The following is a 16407-nucleotide window of genomic DNA, read 5'->3' on the forward strand; positions in this document are numbered from 1 at the left end:
CTTCTTTTTAAATTATTGTTAAAGTATTACTGCTTTTCTGTAAAGCACTTCTGCTTTATTTCTTTTTTTAATAATAATAATAGTAAAGCACTTTGAGCTGTCATGAAAGGTGCTATATAAATAAAGTTTATTATTATTATAATTATTATTTTCAGACGTACCGATTTCTGTGGCGCTTCCAGGTTCCCCCCTATATAATTGTCAGAAATGTTTACATTGCCATACGGTAGGAAGGCTATAAGGTAGGAAGGCTTGCCGCCGAAACGCGTCTGTGCATGCTGTGAGACTGAGTACTGGCTATTACTTTCTTCTTTTTTTTCTTCATTTCTTTTCCAAAAGTTTCATCCCACGATTTTGTAACCCATTTTTTCGCCCATTGCCAATTGCCTATGTAATCCTGGGCGCTAGTCTCCCTCTGCCAGCCTGGGGAGAGCCCATAACTGAGCTCATGCCATTCAATGCATAAGGAGCTAGCAAGCCGCTTCTTATCATCTGACAGGGGGGACATAGCGTGTGGAAGGAACACGTTATTCCAACCAGTTTCTTTCCCCTCCATCAGGCGGGGTGGGGGGGGGATTATTATTACTTTCTTACTGAAAAGTTTGGGAACCCCTTGCTCTATGGCAGTGGTGGAAAGTAACTACGTACATTTACTTAAGTACTGTACTTAAGTAAAATGTCTGAACAACTTCAGCCGCATAGGCAGCCCAGTGAGCCATAGTCGTCTATTAGACCTCTGTCTAAAACTGGGTTATAATTGGTCTAAAAGTGAACGTTTTTTCAACGTCTATTCTTAGCCTAGACGTTGATTAGCTGTTTTTTAAGCGTCTATATTTAGACCGTTTATATTATAAACGTCATTTCAACGGCTATGATATAGACGGTCTATACATAGACGCTTAAAAAACAGCTAATCAACGTCTAGGCTAAGAATAGACATTGAAAAAACTTTCACTTTTATACCAATTATAACCCGGTTTTAGCCTAGCCCTTAGACGTATTTTAGACGTCTAATAGCCCCAAAAATGCTCAGTGGGAGAATAAAAATGTCACTGCATCCGTATAATGTTTTTATCACTTGATTTGCTAATGCTTAATGTTTTATGTAAAGCACTTTGAATCGCCTTGTTGTTGCAATGTGCTGTACAAATAAACGTGCCTCGCCTTGCTTTTCTGCCATCATCCAGTTAAATGAGGCCTCTGTGTGACATTCAAATTAATGACTGGCGTGGTGCTGGCTGATGCACAAACCACCATTATTCACCAACATGGCTTTTCAATGCAAAACTGTGTCCCTGACATCAACATGATCGAACTGAAGCAAGACTTCATATTGTTATTGTTGTCATTGATTGTCTAACGTTAAGGAGGTATAGCCCACACACCAAGCCATGGTAAAAAAAAAACTTTATTCTGAGAAAACAGACATTTAGATCCGATGTAAATATGCAGGTCAAATCATCACAACATCTCTCACAACAGCACCAGACTGGTCATCTCCTGGATGGACTCTGGATCCTCTGACATTATACATTTAAAGAATAAATGTTGTTGACGGGTTTGAAAAAGAATATTCAGGGAATGGCTTCCCTGAATATTTTTGCATGTGCCTGCTGGCAGCATGCAAAAAATCATTTGACACTGATTGATTTAGTGGTTTGCGAGATTTCCACAGACAGACACAAACATTGGGGAGACACACATACAGTTAAGGGACATATACAGTAGGCCATGATTGTCAATCTTTTTTTGGATTCAGTGCCCGCTTTTTTAACTGACTACTATATTGACATCCAAAGTAGAGTTTTTATGTCAATTATGTTCAAAAGAAAACCTTTCTACCTGCTTTCTGAAACGTTCAGAGAACCAAAAATAGGACAAGACAAATCCTCAGCTAAGTTTGAGAGATGAAGATTCAGTCGGGATCATTTCCCTAACTGAAATAGTAAAATCTATATTCATTGATCCAGTATTCTTCTAACTAGTAAGCTAGTTTGTGATGTTAGTTATCTTGTGCTATTTTTGGTTCTCTGTACATTTCTGATACAGTAACATAATGTCAAAGATTTGTATTTTCCAAATGTTTCATCAACAATATGTATGAATATGAAAAACACAATGAATTTCCTCTGGTGTCAGATCATGGCTTGGTGAACACCCTTCCCAGATACTGTACCAAACTCTACACTAACTCTTAACTAAAGTTATCAGTTTAACCACCTGCAGGCTATAACCATTTGATAAAACTCCTGAACAAAAGACATATTCACTACTAATCATTTCATGTAACTTATCACCTGCTATGACATTCTACACACATCACAACTATTCTAATGAACTCAAGGTTAAAGCGATCTCACATTTTGCATACGTAGCTCATCCTGCAAATCACCTGCTGTAAGAGTTCACTTGAGGAGCGACCATTTCAGCTTTTGCACACTTTTAAATTTTTAACTTATTTTTTTGCAGTTTCACACAGATCGTACCATGACAGAATATTCACACATTATAGTACAAATAACCATTCCTATCAAAAAAACAAAAACACACACACACTAAAACAAAAAAACAAACAAAAAAAAGTACCTTGAAATACAGAAATAAGAAAGATGACTTGATATAAGAAGCAAAGGAACCAGCACACAATCAGATTCCAAGAAAAAGTAATAGAAGTGTCAATTTCTGCAAAAAAAAAAAAACTATTTTGAGCAGTTAAATGTTCCATCGTGTACACCTGCTTCAGTCTCTCTTCTGGCATCTGGCTTCTTCGAGTTAATTGTTATAATTTTTCGAGCAATCATCGAAAGTATGTGTAAAATATACCTCTGATTTTGGTTACAAATCGGGTCATCGGGTATCACATCAAGCAGCGTTTGCACACTTTTACAGTAATAAATAGGCACACATGCCTTTTGCTTGAGAAACGTTTTTTTTTCATGAATGGAAAACAAACCATGTATAATGAACAAAATGTTATAAATAGTTGTTGTTTTTTTCTTTTTCTTTTTTCTGCTGTTTATATCCTATTCAATTTAACTTTTTTCATACTTGAGATTTGTCTATCCTGTAACTTAATTATTTTTGACCCTTTGGAGATACTCTGTTTATTTGCTTCAGTAATTACTGTATTACTTGTGAGTATGAAAAAAAACAAAAACTAATAAACAAAACGTTAAAAAAAACTGTTTTCTCTACCATGAGTAATAAATAGCGGAATAATTTAAATACGTTTCTCGGACACAGTGGAAGATTGTGTTTGAAATTGTGATTTCAGACATAATATTACACACAGGTCTGGAAAAATATCTATTCTGCATTCAGAGCCCCTTGAAGCATGGCAGTTTCCCAGCTTTGTGGATGTAGAGCAAAGGATGAGCAAACCCTGACATCCTGACCAATATATATGTGATTAACATCTGGGCTGGACTGTTTCAGTAGAAAAGACAGAATATAGGGAAGATAGCTGATTATAGTCACTACCATTACTACCAAGCTGATCAGAATAATCCTAAAAGCCCTTCTCTTCATGTTGTTTCCCTCCCCATTGTCCCTCTGTCCTTCTCCTGGTCCAGGCTGTTTCAGAGCTCTGAGGACCGAGAGGCAGCAGAAAGACATCACAGCAATGCACACAATGCAAAAGCCCAGAAAGATGTAATACATCACTGTCACTGACAACATGTAAAACAAGCTGAATGCAAGGACCATCAGCCAGACAGCACAGCAACAGGCCACTCTGTACCAAAGAGCTTTGTACCTGAGAAATACCACTGGGTGAACCACCGCTATGTAACGCTCCACACAGATACAGCACTGGAACGATGGAACAGAGAACCAGAAAAACAAAAAAAAGTAAGGAGTGCAAAGATTAAAAAAATAACGTTGTGTGTGAAGAGCCATGCAAAGCCAAAGACAGGAGCCAGGGTAGAGATGATCACAGATACAGTCAGGTTGAGATAAATGAACTCGGAGGCTATCGTCCCACCAGCTCCACTCAGTATCAGCCACAGAACGTAGCTGTTGCTGGGAAGAACCATGATGAGGTTGATAGCCAGATCGGCGATTTCTGCTGGGGACGTGAAGGGGCTGGAGGAGTTGGTGCCATTTTCCAGGGTGTCATTCATCGTGAGGCTCTGTGTGTGCCCTGCAGCCGGTTCAGAAGAACAAGACATAATGGCTGGATTTTAGTGCAGTTGACTGAATTTAATGATGACAAGACTAAACATTTTAAACAACTCTTCTCAGTGTTCCTCTGAAAACAACTTTTCGACTGAACAATGAAGTCAAGTGTAAAGTGATCTCACGTTTTGGGTGCCAGCCGAGTGTCACAGATCTCTGAGTCGGGTGTTTTGGTGAAGTCTCTTCTTCAGACAGTCACTGTCTTCCCGATAGAACATCCTTCAAATGATGCACTCTCCACACTCTCCACTTTGCCTCCTCTAACCATTCCCTTCCCTGCTTCTCCTCCCACTGTAATGCTTGTTGTACAACTGCATGTATAAGCATATCCTTTGATGGTTATTCCATGGAAATTCATATTCAATCACCCGGACAGTCATTACGCAAACTTTGCCCTTGGTTGGACAACCTTGGGCAACAACGACGTGGCGATAATTTGTGCACCACACCCATGTAGCCTTTATTTGCCCTGGGTTAAGTGGTGATTAGTCACTTGCCACTGACTAGAAATACAACAGACCTTTCACTGAATGTCACACAGACTAACCTGTACTAACCGGTCCCAGGACGTAATTATCTAATTATCTTGGCTTTGATTTTGATTATATTTTGAACGTGGGGGTGGGGGGGGGGGGGGGGTAGTGTGTGAAGGCCTTGACAGATAGAAAGTGTCAACAACGATCATCATAATCATATATGAGGCCACCTTTTTACTATCATTTCAACGCAATCATTATAACTACATTTTCAGGTCACTACACAGCCTTCAAATCTAGCCCTATACTGTGCTGATCACAGATCTCAGTTATGTTCATTTGAAGCGTCAAACACTGCTGTAACACTGCTGTAGTGCCCCATATGTGTGCAATTCATTTTTTTTTGTATGCCCATTGTCATACCAGACCCCTGAACAGTGTTTGTGTCGAGTTTTGTGCGGGGAGCTGGGTTGTACAACGTGGCCCCTGGGGGCCCCTGACACATTAAACTGGGATTTACAGTGTGTCATCAGGTAAAGCACTTTGAATTACCTTGTTGTTGAAATGTGTTATGCAAATAAACTTGCCTCGCCTTACTTTTGTTGCCCTCCTCTAGTGAAATGACTCCACTGTGTGACATACAAATATTGACTGGTGTGGTGCTCGATGATGCATACACCACCACCATCACCGATGGTTTTTCAATGCAATGAAGGTTTTTAGAAAAAAGTATTATTTTGGACTGGAAATACAATTTCATAACTTCAGTCTTTGGTTTGCCTGTTCACATTATAACCATAGCTTTGAAATCAGTGCCATAGCCATAGCCTTACTCCATATGCAAAAATGCTTTTGGCCCTTAAATAACTGAATTAAAAGAAAAACTCCTTCCGGAGAGAAGATAATAATTTAAAAAAAAGAAATTCTGTTTTTCCATTGACTTGTAGACAAGATAAACACAGTTTTTGCTTCCATGTCATAGTGTGCACCAGAGTTGTTTTTGCTTGTTACGTCATTTCCTTGAGCCGTTGTCTCCTTTGTTTGTATGTATGTACAGTATGTTATTGGCAGACACTCCCTAAAAGCAGATACTCTAGGCGTGAATGCATGTCATTGAAGAGATAAGACACGCCCTAGAATGTATCCCCCCACCTGTGTGAGATACTGACAGGTGTTTACTCAAGCTCCGTTATGTTTGGAACCAGAAGAATGAAATAAACAACTTTAAATAAATATAAAGTTACCCCAAATGGAGAGTTGTGAGCAGGCTGTTGACAGGGAGTGGCAACTGCTAAAGCCACACCTGTGACAGTTCAAAGAGAAGTTAAATTATCGTCATGACAAATGCACATGCAGCAGGCATAGGCTAAAGTAGGCTACATAAAGAGTGTGTGTGTGTGTGTGTGTGTGTGTGTGTGTGTGTGTGTGTGTGTGTGTGTGTGTGTGTGCGTGTGCGTGCGTGCGTGCGTGCGTGCGTGTGCACAAGTGTGCAATGTGTAAAATGGAAAAGGTTAGATGTTCGTATGTATATTATTTTTACATTGAAAATGACCGCCAATTACAATGTAGGCATTTAGCAGAAATTCTTATCCAGACCAACAAAAAAGTAATCATTTAAAGAATGCAGAGAGACAGTGAAGAGCACAAGAAACTAGGATACCAGGTATACAACAAACCTAAATCTTAACTAGAAAAAGTGCTCCTCGGAGCACAGGTCTCTGCCAGGTCAGGTAGGTTAGTGTGGGCCAGCAATGTTCGGAATGCGACAATCAGGCTGGAATGTGAAAAATCGGACGGATCCGTCTTGATCACTTGCCTAAAGGGAAAATATGTACCGAACATTAGTAGGAGAAATATTTTAAAAATGTTGTGCAACAATTGGCCTCCTGGTGGCGCTATAATAGGGCGATGTTGAAAGGGTGGCATTTGTTCCTCAACGTAGTGCGAATGTGCGTGCAAAGTTTCACCGCAGTCGAACGCTGCATTCATGATTTGCAGCATTTTGTCAAAATGGGCCACTCCTGCAAACTTTGGATGTCAATCTTAGCCAATCAGGATAGAATATGATGACATAGCTTGATCACATAGCTATAGAGTTCATGTGTACCGATTTGTGTGAAATTTGGATACAATCTGAAGGATTAATACCAAAAATGGGTTTTACATAAGTCGGCCTCCTGGTGGCGCTATAAAAGGCAGAAGTGGAAAATGCAGGGCAAAGGTTTTTCCTTGGCCTCTAGGGAGTGCACATACAAAGTTTCACACAGATCGGTGCAGTTACGGGTAAAAACACGAATCGGCCTGTTATAGCGCCACCATGAGGCCGATTTGAAACATTTAAAGTGGCATTTCTTTCTCAGCCTGGTGAGAATGTGCGTGCAAAATTTCACAGAAATTGCAAGCTGTGTTCATGATTTTGTTCAAAACGGAGCATTCCTGCAAACTTTGGAAGCCAATCTTAGCCAATCAGGATGGAATATGAAAAATCTGAAAGACCTCTTTCGTTTAATGACTATATAGATACTGTGTGCCGATTTGTGTGACTTTGACCAAAATTTGTAGGAGTATACTGTCAAAAAAAATTGTTTTGTAAAAAACTGCCTCCTGGTGGCGCTATAACAGGCCAATGTGAAAACTTTGGGGCAAAGGTTCTGAATTGGCATCCAGGGAGTGTGTGTGCACAGTTTCGCTGCGATCAAGCCAACGGTGCCGGAGATTAGCTGGTCACAGACGGACGGACTGACACACACGGACGGACGGACGGACGGACGGACGGGGTGCAAAACCTACTCTCTCGCCATGCCTTTCGGCCTGGCGGAGACAATAACAGTCTGCTAATTGGAAACTAGGATACCAGGTAAACAATTAAAGGTTTCATGACATTCAGTTTTACAACACATTAAAAGTATTTATCATGGTCCTTCAAACGTGTATTAAAAGTTTTTACTGAAAAATCCACTCCAGTGATCCATGGCAGGATTTTTTCTCTCTGATTTCTAAAGCCTTTTCAACCGCAATGAAAAAAGCAATCTTTGCCTGCGGGTGTCGCTGTTGAGGGATTTTGACTGTCCCCCCCCCCTCCCCTTTAATGGATTAATGGACTGTGACATCAAAGTCCAGGGGCCAATCACTGATTGCTTTTCAGCCTAATTATTCAGAAAACCCTAGACCACAGAAAATCTACTTAATGTTCAAAGTTCATTTTTTGGGGTCTAATTGAGGTCATAAAACCCCCAAAAAAACATTTTTAAAAAAAAGTGAAAATGAATGTCATATAACCTTTAACCTAAATCGAAATAACAGTCTGCACATTGGAAACTATAGGATACCGGATAACCAACTATGTGGTAACAATCACGGTGCTTGAAGGTGCGTTGTGCACATGGGTTGTGATATATACTTTGGAATGAAAGTTGATGTGTTACAGCACCAAATATCCCTGTATGAAACAAACCCTTGCCTTCCTCTGGATTAGAGCATCAGCTCTCGTCAAGCATATAGTAATCTCTCAAAAACAGATTCTGCTCTGCGTTGGAATCTGTCGTGAAGGTTCGTCATAACGTGTACACACTGGGCTACAAGTGGGCGTGCCTTCAGATCAGGAAGCAGGCCGCGCTTTACCCAATCATGTAGCGGACGGGATTTACGTGTCCGCCGATCCTTCCCCACTCGAAACCAACCAAAACTAATTTAACAATAGCGTCCGCGGAGCAGACAAAACCACGAAAAGATATTCACATTTTAACTTGCTCTTTTATCATAGAAACAAGTGGGCTTATAACCAAAACGATCCATGTTCTCTGGGAGAAGTGGTGTTAGTGTTCCGTATAGAAATATTGTTAGTGGGAATGAAAACATAGTCGCACCACCGGAAGTGAAACGCTGAAGGCAGACCAAAACCCCGGTTTCCTTACGCACGGGTGCTCCGTCGTCATTGTCCCAGAGCCAAGTGAGATAGTACAAACAGCAGAGGGCGCTGTTTTTCCTTCTCATTTGGCTATGGGTTCCCAGATTGAGCATATAGTGATCAAGTAGAGGATCAGATGACTGATACAACGTTTTCACAGAATGTTCACCCCTGAATAGGCTATGAGGTTAAGGGGAAATATTGGATGCAAGATACAAATATTTCACACTGCTTGGTATTAGTGTCAGTAAATTAAACCGGTGGTTCTCAAACGTTTTCATGTCAAGGACCCCCAAATTGATATTTGTATTTGGCAGCAGACCCTCATCTGAAACCATTTTATGCCAGGGACCCCATACAAGAATATTTAGAAACAGCCAAGAGAGTCCTTTCTGAGGATCACACAGGTTCATACAGGACCCGTTGCTGTGGATACAGGACCCGTTGCTGTGGGGCAGAAACCATTGCATGTCGATATTTAATATTTTTTTACGTTTTTGGTCTGTAAATTAAGGCCCTACTTCGCCATACTACAGTGTCACACAAAAGCAGCAAAAAATAGCATGAAAATAAGTGAGAGTGGTTAAGTCTGGCTGTGGGTTTTATAAATATTTCACCAATAACTACATTGGATCCATTGGAACAAGGGTTCTTTTTTCCATCTCCTGAAAAGGGAAATGTTTGTACTTACAAGGTTTTCACCCGACAGCGACGATTATCTATACTCTAACCGGGAGCCTGACCTTGCAAGACCTTAAAAGCAACCAGTGAAGAGAAGCAAGGATGGGGACAGGAGATTGCCTTTTTACTGAGCCCAGAGTACAGCGAGTTGCAGCAGTCTTGAGAAGTGTGATGAAATGAGAGCATGAATGTTTTTTTCAAGCTGGAAGAAGCATTATTGTACAGCCCTTGTCACGTAACCATTAAAAGATAAATCATATTTTGATTTGATTTGATTTATTAGAAAAAGCTATTACCATAACAACATAATATTATGTACTGATAAAAACAATTTTGAGGATAATACACAATAAAGTCCAGGACCCATTTCCATTGTGGTCTACTGGTTTTAAACATATAACCTTGTTATACACTCCAGTACAATAAATCCCATTTTTCATAACAATACACAACACAAATCAAATTGATTTAAGCAAACAACCCTTACTAAATGGCTGAAATTTAACTGCCTACACATTTACAATAATAATTTTGATTGTTGTAAATGTGCTTTATAAATAAAGTTTGATTTGATTTGATTTGATACATCAAACTGGAACCTTTTCCAACAGCAATGATCTTGATGAAAGTTCAAATTTAGTCCGTTTGATTGCTATATCCAGGCACTGGGTGGCACCATCCTCCTGCAAAATGTAGAGTTTGTTTAGTGTCAGTATCTCATTTGGTTTAGAAGCAATTGAAAATAGTAATTACTAAATACTAATCATATATTTCTTTCTTTCTTTCTTTCTTTCTTTCTTTCTTTCTTTCTTTCTTTCTTTCTTTCTTCCTGCCTGCTATGTGACCATGTGGAGCCAACACAGAGTGTGCCAAGTGCCAGAGTGTGGTCTTGCGATAAGTGCTCCTCCAGAGAAATATTAACTAATCCTAAAAAAATACATAATTATAACTATTTCAGAGATCACTACGAGAAGTTATACACATCTAACTGTGATACAACTGACGATGAGATTGAGGCCTAAGTGAATCTGCTATGGGTGAGCGTGACACTGATTTTTTTTATTTTATTCAAAGGTTGTTGTCTCCGCCAGGCCGAAAGGCTTGGCGAGAGAGTATGTTTTGCACCCTGTCCGTCCGTCCGTGTGTCCGTCCGTCCGTCCGTCCGTCCGTCCGTCCGTCCGTCCGTGTGTCCATCTGTCTGTGAACAGCTAATCTCCGGCACCATTGGCCCGCTCGGTGCGAAACTGTGCACACACACTCCCTGGATGCCAATTCAGAACCTCTGCCCCAAATTGTTCACATGGGCCTGTCATAGCGCCACCAGGAGGCCGATTTGTGCAAAACACATTTTATGATATTACTCCTACAGATTTTATCCAAACATCACGCAAATCGGTACACAGTATCTCTACAGTCATGTGATCAACACGGATCTGTCCGATTTTCCATATTCCATCCTGATTGGCTAAGATTGCCTTCCAAAGTTTGCAGTATTGGTTCGTTTTGAACAAAATGCCTCAAATCATCAACGCAGCATGCGATTTCCGTGAAATTGTGCACACACATTCCCACTAGGCCGAGGAAGAAATGTCACTTGAACATTCACACATCAGCCTCATGGTGGCGCTATAACAGGCCGATTCGCGTGTTTACCTATAACTGTACCCATCTGTGTGAAACTTTGCACGCACTCTCCCTAGGGGCCAAGGAATAAACTTTTCCATGCATTTTTCACATCGGCCTGGCTGACTTTTGTAAAACTGTTTTTTTGCTATTACTCTTTCAGATTCTGTCCAAAAATCACGCAAATCGGTACACAGTATCTCTATAGTCATGTGATCAAGATGGAAGTGTCTGATATTTCATATTCCATCCTAATTGGCTTACATTGGCTTCCAAAGTTTGCTGGATAGGTCCGTTTGAACAAAATGCCTCAAATCATGAACGCAACGTGCCATTTCTGTGAAATTTTGCGCACACATTCCCACTAGGCCGAGGAAGAAATGCCACCCTTTTCACATTGGCCTGTTATAGCGCCACCAGCAGGTCTAATTTAGCAAAACACATTTTTGGAACAAAATGCCTCAAATCATGAATGCAGTGTCCGATTGCCGTCCAAGGCCTAAGAAGAAATGGCACCTTTTTCACATTAGCTTATTATAGCACCACCAGGAGGCCACAATAACCTACCTGACCTGGCGGAGACCTGTGCTCCGAGGAGCACTTTTTCTAGTTTCAATATAATTTTACTCCTCAATAATAGCCAAAATTAAGAAAGATATTGGATTTTGGAGGTCTCTGCCACTCTCTATGATGATTTTATCAAGTATGGATACGCAGGTGTGTCTTCAAGCTACTCAACAGACTGAAACTCTAGGCACACAGTTTACAGTGGAATGGTCTTTCTCCAGTGTGGATACGGTGGTGTTTCTTCAACTCACTGAACTTAACAAAACTCTTGTCACACTGTTTACGGATGTGTGTGTTTTCTTTCCTTTCAGTTGATGTGTATTTATTTCTCCTGGCGGTATTACTAAGGCTGTAAACTGACCAAAAATCACTGTCTCTCCTTCTCTCTATGTTTCTTTATTCCATTGTCTCTCTATTCTATTGTCTCTATATGTTTCTATAATCCATTGGCAGTAGGCTACCGGGATGAAGTGGACGTGTAAAGACATCTTCACACTATATAGGCTGTTCAGAGTTCTGGTATTACATCACACTCACAACAGTGGTTCTTCAGGTAACATAGCTGAACAAAACTCTGGTCACACTTTTTACAGTGGAAAGGATTTTCTCCACTGTGGAACACTGGTGTGTCCTCGGGTTACTTAACTGACTGAAACTCTTGTCAAACTGTTTACTCAGGGCGCATGCGCACGCAGCGACCGGCAGCACCAGTACTTGCACTAGATGCGCCCAGACTTTTGTTTTATGCTATGGTGTTTCATGCCTGTTGTTGTCCTGTACTGTCTGTATGTTTTAAACCACTACTCTTGCTGTAAACCTAATTGCCCTTTTGGGACATTAATAAAGACCTTGAACCTTGAACCTAGAAAGGTTATTCTCCGGTGTGGATAAGATGGTGTTTCCTGAGACTACCTAACTCACTGAAACTCTTGTCACACTGTTTACAGTGGTAAGGTTTTTCTCCGGTGTGGATACGTTTGTGTTTCTTTAGATTACCTAACTCACTGAAACTCTTGTCACACTGTTTACACTGGAAAGGTTTTTCTCCAGTGTGGATAAGGTGGTGTTTCTTAAGACTACATAACCGATTGAAACTCTTGTCACACTGTTTACAGTGGAAAGGTTTTTCTCCAGTGTGAATAAGGTGGTGTTTCTTTAGACTACCTAACTCACTGAAACTCTTGTCACACTGTTTACAGTGGAAAGGTTTTTCTCCAGTGTGAATAAGGTGGTGTTTCTTTAGACTACCTAACTCACCGAAACTCTTGTCACACTGTTTACAGTGGAAAGGTTTTTCTCCAGTGTGGATAAACTGGTGTCTCTTCAGATTATCCAACACATTGAAACTTTTCTCACACTGTTTACAGTGGAAAGGTTTTTCTCCAGTGTGGATACGCTGGTGTTTCTTAAGACTACATAACTGACTGAAACTCTTGTCACACTGTTTACAGTGGAAAGGTTTTTCTCCAGTGTGGATACGGTGGTGTTTCTTTAGACCGCCTAAGTTATTGAAACTCTTGTCACACAGTTTACAATAGAAAGGTTTTTCTCCGGTGTGGATACGTTGGTGTGTCTGTAGACTACCTAACACTCTGAAACTCTTGTCACACTGTTTACAGTGGAAAGGTTTTTCTCCAGTGTGGATGCGCTGGTGTGTCTGTAGACTACCTAACACACTGAAACTCTTGTCACACTGTTTACAGTGGAAAGGCTTTTCCCCAGTGTGGATACGCTGGTGTGTCTTCAGGTTACTTAACATACTGAAACTCTTGTCACACTGTTTACAATAGAAAGGTTTTTCTCCAGTGTGGATACGCTGGTGTGTCTTCAGGTTACCTAACACACTGAAACTATTTTCACATTGTTTACAGTGGAAAGGTTTTTCTCCAGTGTGGATACGGTAGTGGTTCTTCAGCTCACTTAACCTACTGAAACTCTTGTAACACTGTTGACAGATGTGTTTTTTCTTTCCTGTCAGTTTATGTGTATTTACTTCTCCTGGTGGTGTTTTGAAGGCTGTAAATTGTTGACCGAAAGATCTTGGTTCATATGTGTCTCCTTGTTTCTGATTGGTTAAAGAGCTGGGTATTTCATGACAGGCTACTGGGGGATGGCTACCTCCATCGCTGTCTCTCATTTTCTCTTTGTTTCCATATTCCATTGGCAGTAGGCTACAGTTTTGAAGTGGACGTGTAAAGACATCTTCACACCTTATATAGGCTGTTCAGAGTTCTGGTCTTACATCACACACAACACAAACTGTTGCCAAGCGTGCTTAGCAATGCCGATTTGCGCAGGCACTGTACAGAGAGTTTTTCTCTGCTGTACTTTTTTATTTGATTTCATTTTAATTTCTTATTTTATTTTTTATCCCTTGATTTTTTTAACCAATTTTTTCCACTCAGTGCAAATTGCCTTAGCTGTAATCTGGGGCGCTACTCTCCCTCTGCCTGGGGAGAGCCCCGAACTGAGCTAATGCTTCCTTCAATGCATGAGGAGTGAGCAAAACGCTCCTTATCACCTGACAGGGGGGGGTTTACCCGGTAGGACTTAAGCGCGTGGAAGGAACACGTTATTCCAACCAGTTACTTTCCCCTCCATCAGATCCCCCGGCTGACCAGGGGGAGGCAGTATACATTTTTTTTTGTGAGAGGGTACCTACCCTTGGAGACACGGGGAGAACATGCAAACTCCACACAGAAAGGCCCTTTCGTTAACCCCACCTGATATGGGCACTGATGACGTGGAGGAGAGAACACGCCCCAGCGCCCATAGCGTCCCCGCGGGAATCGAACCCAGGACCTTCTAGCTGTGAGGCGAAAGTGCTACCGACTGCGCTACCGTGCCCCCATGCTGTTCTATTTTTCATTATAATGATAATGCAAATCGTACGCTGGAGATCATGGAGGAAAACCAAATTCTGACCACCAACACAATGTTCCAAAAAGAACATTCCAGGGAAGATGTGTACCTGGATGACAACACGACACACCAAATAAACTATGTAGCAGGGGCGCTGGCATGGAAAATGAACATCCCAGCCCATCCCAACCGAAATGTTTTGATTAATTTGGTTAATTTGGTACAAAAAATGTACTCCATGAAGTGTAGATGTCGGAGGTTTTTTCTTTTTCTTTTTTCTTCATCCCAAATGTCCGCTGTAACCAAATGGACTGCCCCCACCTCGCGGCGTGGTGCGGGGGACTGGACTGAATCAAAAAAAAAATCTCGACTGGACTGAATCATACGGGGGGGACAGTGTCTTTTCATTAAACAGGCAACGGCGCCACTGCTATGTAGTGAATAGTGATTCGCACCAAGCTGGAATCGAACCCCAGTCTCCCACTCTGCAAATCAACGCACAACCTACCCAATAGAGCTTTGCTCGGTGCAAATCACTACATCTGGCGTATTCGGCAGGACGTGGAGCTTGAGGTCCTTGCGTGAGGGACGTGAGGGACGCTGTGCGGCGTGAAGTGTGATGCGCGAGGACATGCTCCAAAAACCGAGGGGTTAAATGTAGTGCCCCGGACAAGACCCAGTCACAACAGCTCTGCCAATCGGGCTCAGCTCTATTGGCACGATAGGCTGTGTGTCGGTTTGCCGAGTGGGAGACTGGGGTGCGATCCCGGCTTGGCACGAATCACTACAACTACATCCTAACATGCAGTAAATTGAGGATCATTGTCAACAACAGCAAGGCAAGACTATGATGGCACTGCCAATCTGTTTGGCTTTTGGGTGGGCTGGGTGGGGTTTGGGGTTATGTGTTATATGTATGTACCAGATCATAAATTACCCTTTTCATGAGATGATTTCTGTAGCCTGTGCATTGATAAACGAGGGCCAAAGCTGTCTAATTTGATTCAAAGTAGGCTACGGCGGATTTTTCGTGTTGTGTAGGCCAACTGGGCATAAAAGGGGCGAAGACTGAGAGACACAGAGATCTCCATTTATGGGCATATCAGCGAGCCCAAATGGATATATACTGATGACTTCAGAGATCTCCATATATGGGCATAAAAGGGACAAGGACTGACAGATACAGAGATCTCTATATATGGGCATAAAAGGGACAACCCATTAAGACCGCAAATTTTCGATTTTAGCTAAAAAGCATTATTGAGCGGTGTAGCCGCTCCTATAAGTGGGTTTGGGACCCATCCGTGGCAAAAGTTTTTCTTTCCGTCGCGAAAATTTGTCTTTCGCTGTACTGTGATTGGCTGATTGGCTGTGACGTACTGTGATTGGCTAGCGAGACTCATGATGAAATTAATAACTCATAAATAGCACCACTCACTTTAATTTTTTTTAAGTGAGCTTCCATCGCTGTGATGACCACTGTTGTTTTTGAGCACCGAGCGGTGCAAATATACAAGTGTCATAGCAAAGGGTCTGAATACTTATCTTTGCAGGACGTGCTGTGATTGGCTAGCGAGACACATGATGACATTAACTTAAAACTTCGCTCATAGCACCGCTCACTTCACACTGGGTGTGATTCTTTTAATATACATTGGCTGTTCAAAAATAGCAGATATACAAGCTCATAGCACTGCATGAAGTGAGCTTGTACATCTGCTATTCATTTTTAATTCTTGAAAATATGTGCAAATCTTTGAATATATATTATTTTAAAGCGAACATTTTTAACTCAAATCTCCCTGGCGCCTGGAAAAAAATATTTTGAAATGGGGGTTCCGCTGCTAAATATATATAATGTTGGGGGTCCTTGACATGAAAACGTTAGAGCGCCACTATAATAGCAGCATACGTTTTTCAAACAAGACCAGGAGACCTGGTTCTGCCAGACCCAGAAGGAAAAAAATCCTAGTAGGCAACACGCCTACAAACCACTTTATAAGTTAAAAGTATAAATCATTTTAGGCATTTTGTGTGTGTGCAGCATTTTGTGTATAGGGGTATTTGGTTGTAGATTTGTGTATAGGCTAGACCAGCAAACCTTCCAGTCTGATT

The sequence above is a fragment of the Gymnoscopelus braueri genome, assembly GCF_963280865.1.
Source record: "Gymnoscopelus braueri genome assembly, chromosome: 16".
In the NCBI taxonomy this organism is placed as follows: Eukaryota; Metazoa; Chordata; class Actinopteri; order Myctophiformes; family Myctophidae; genus Gymnoscopelus; species Gymnoscopelus braueri.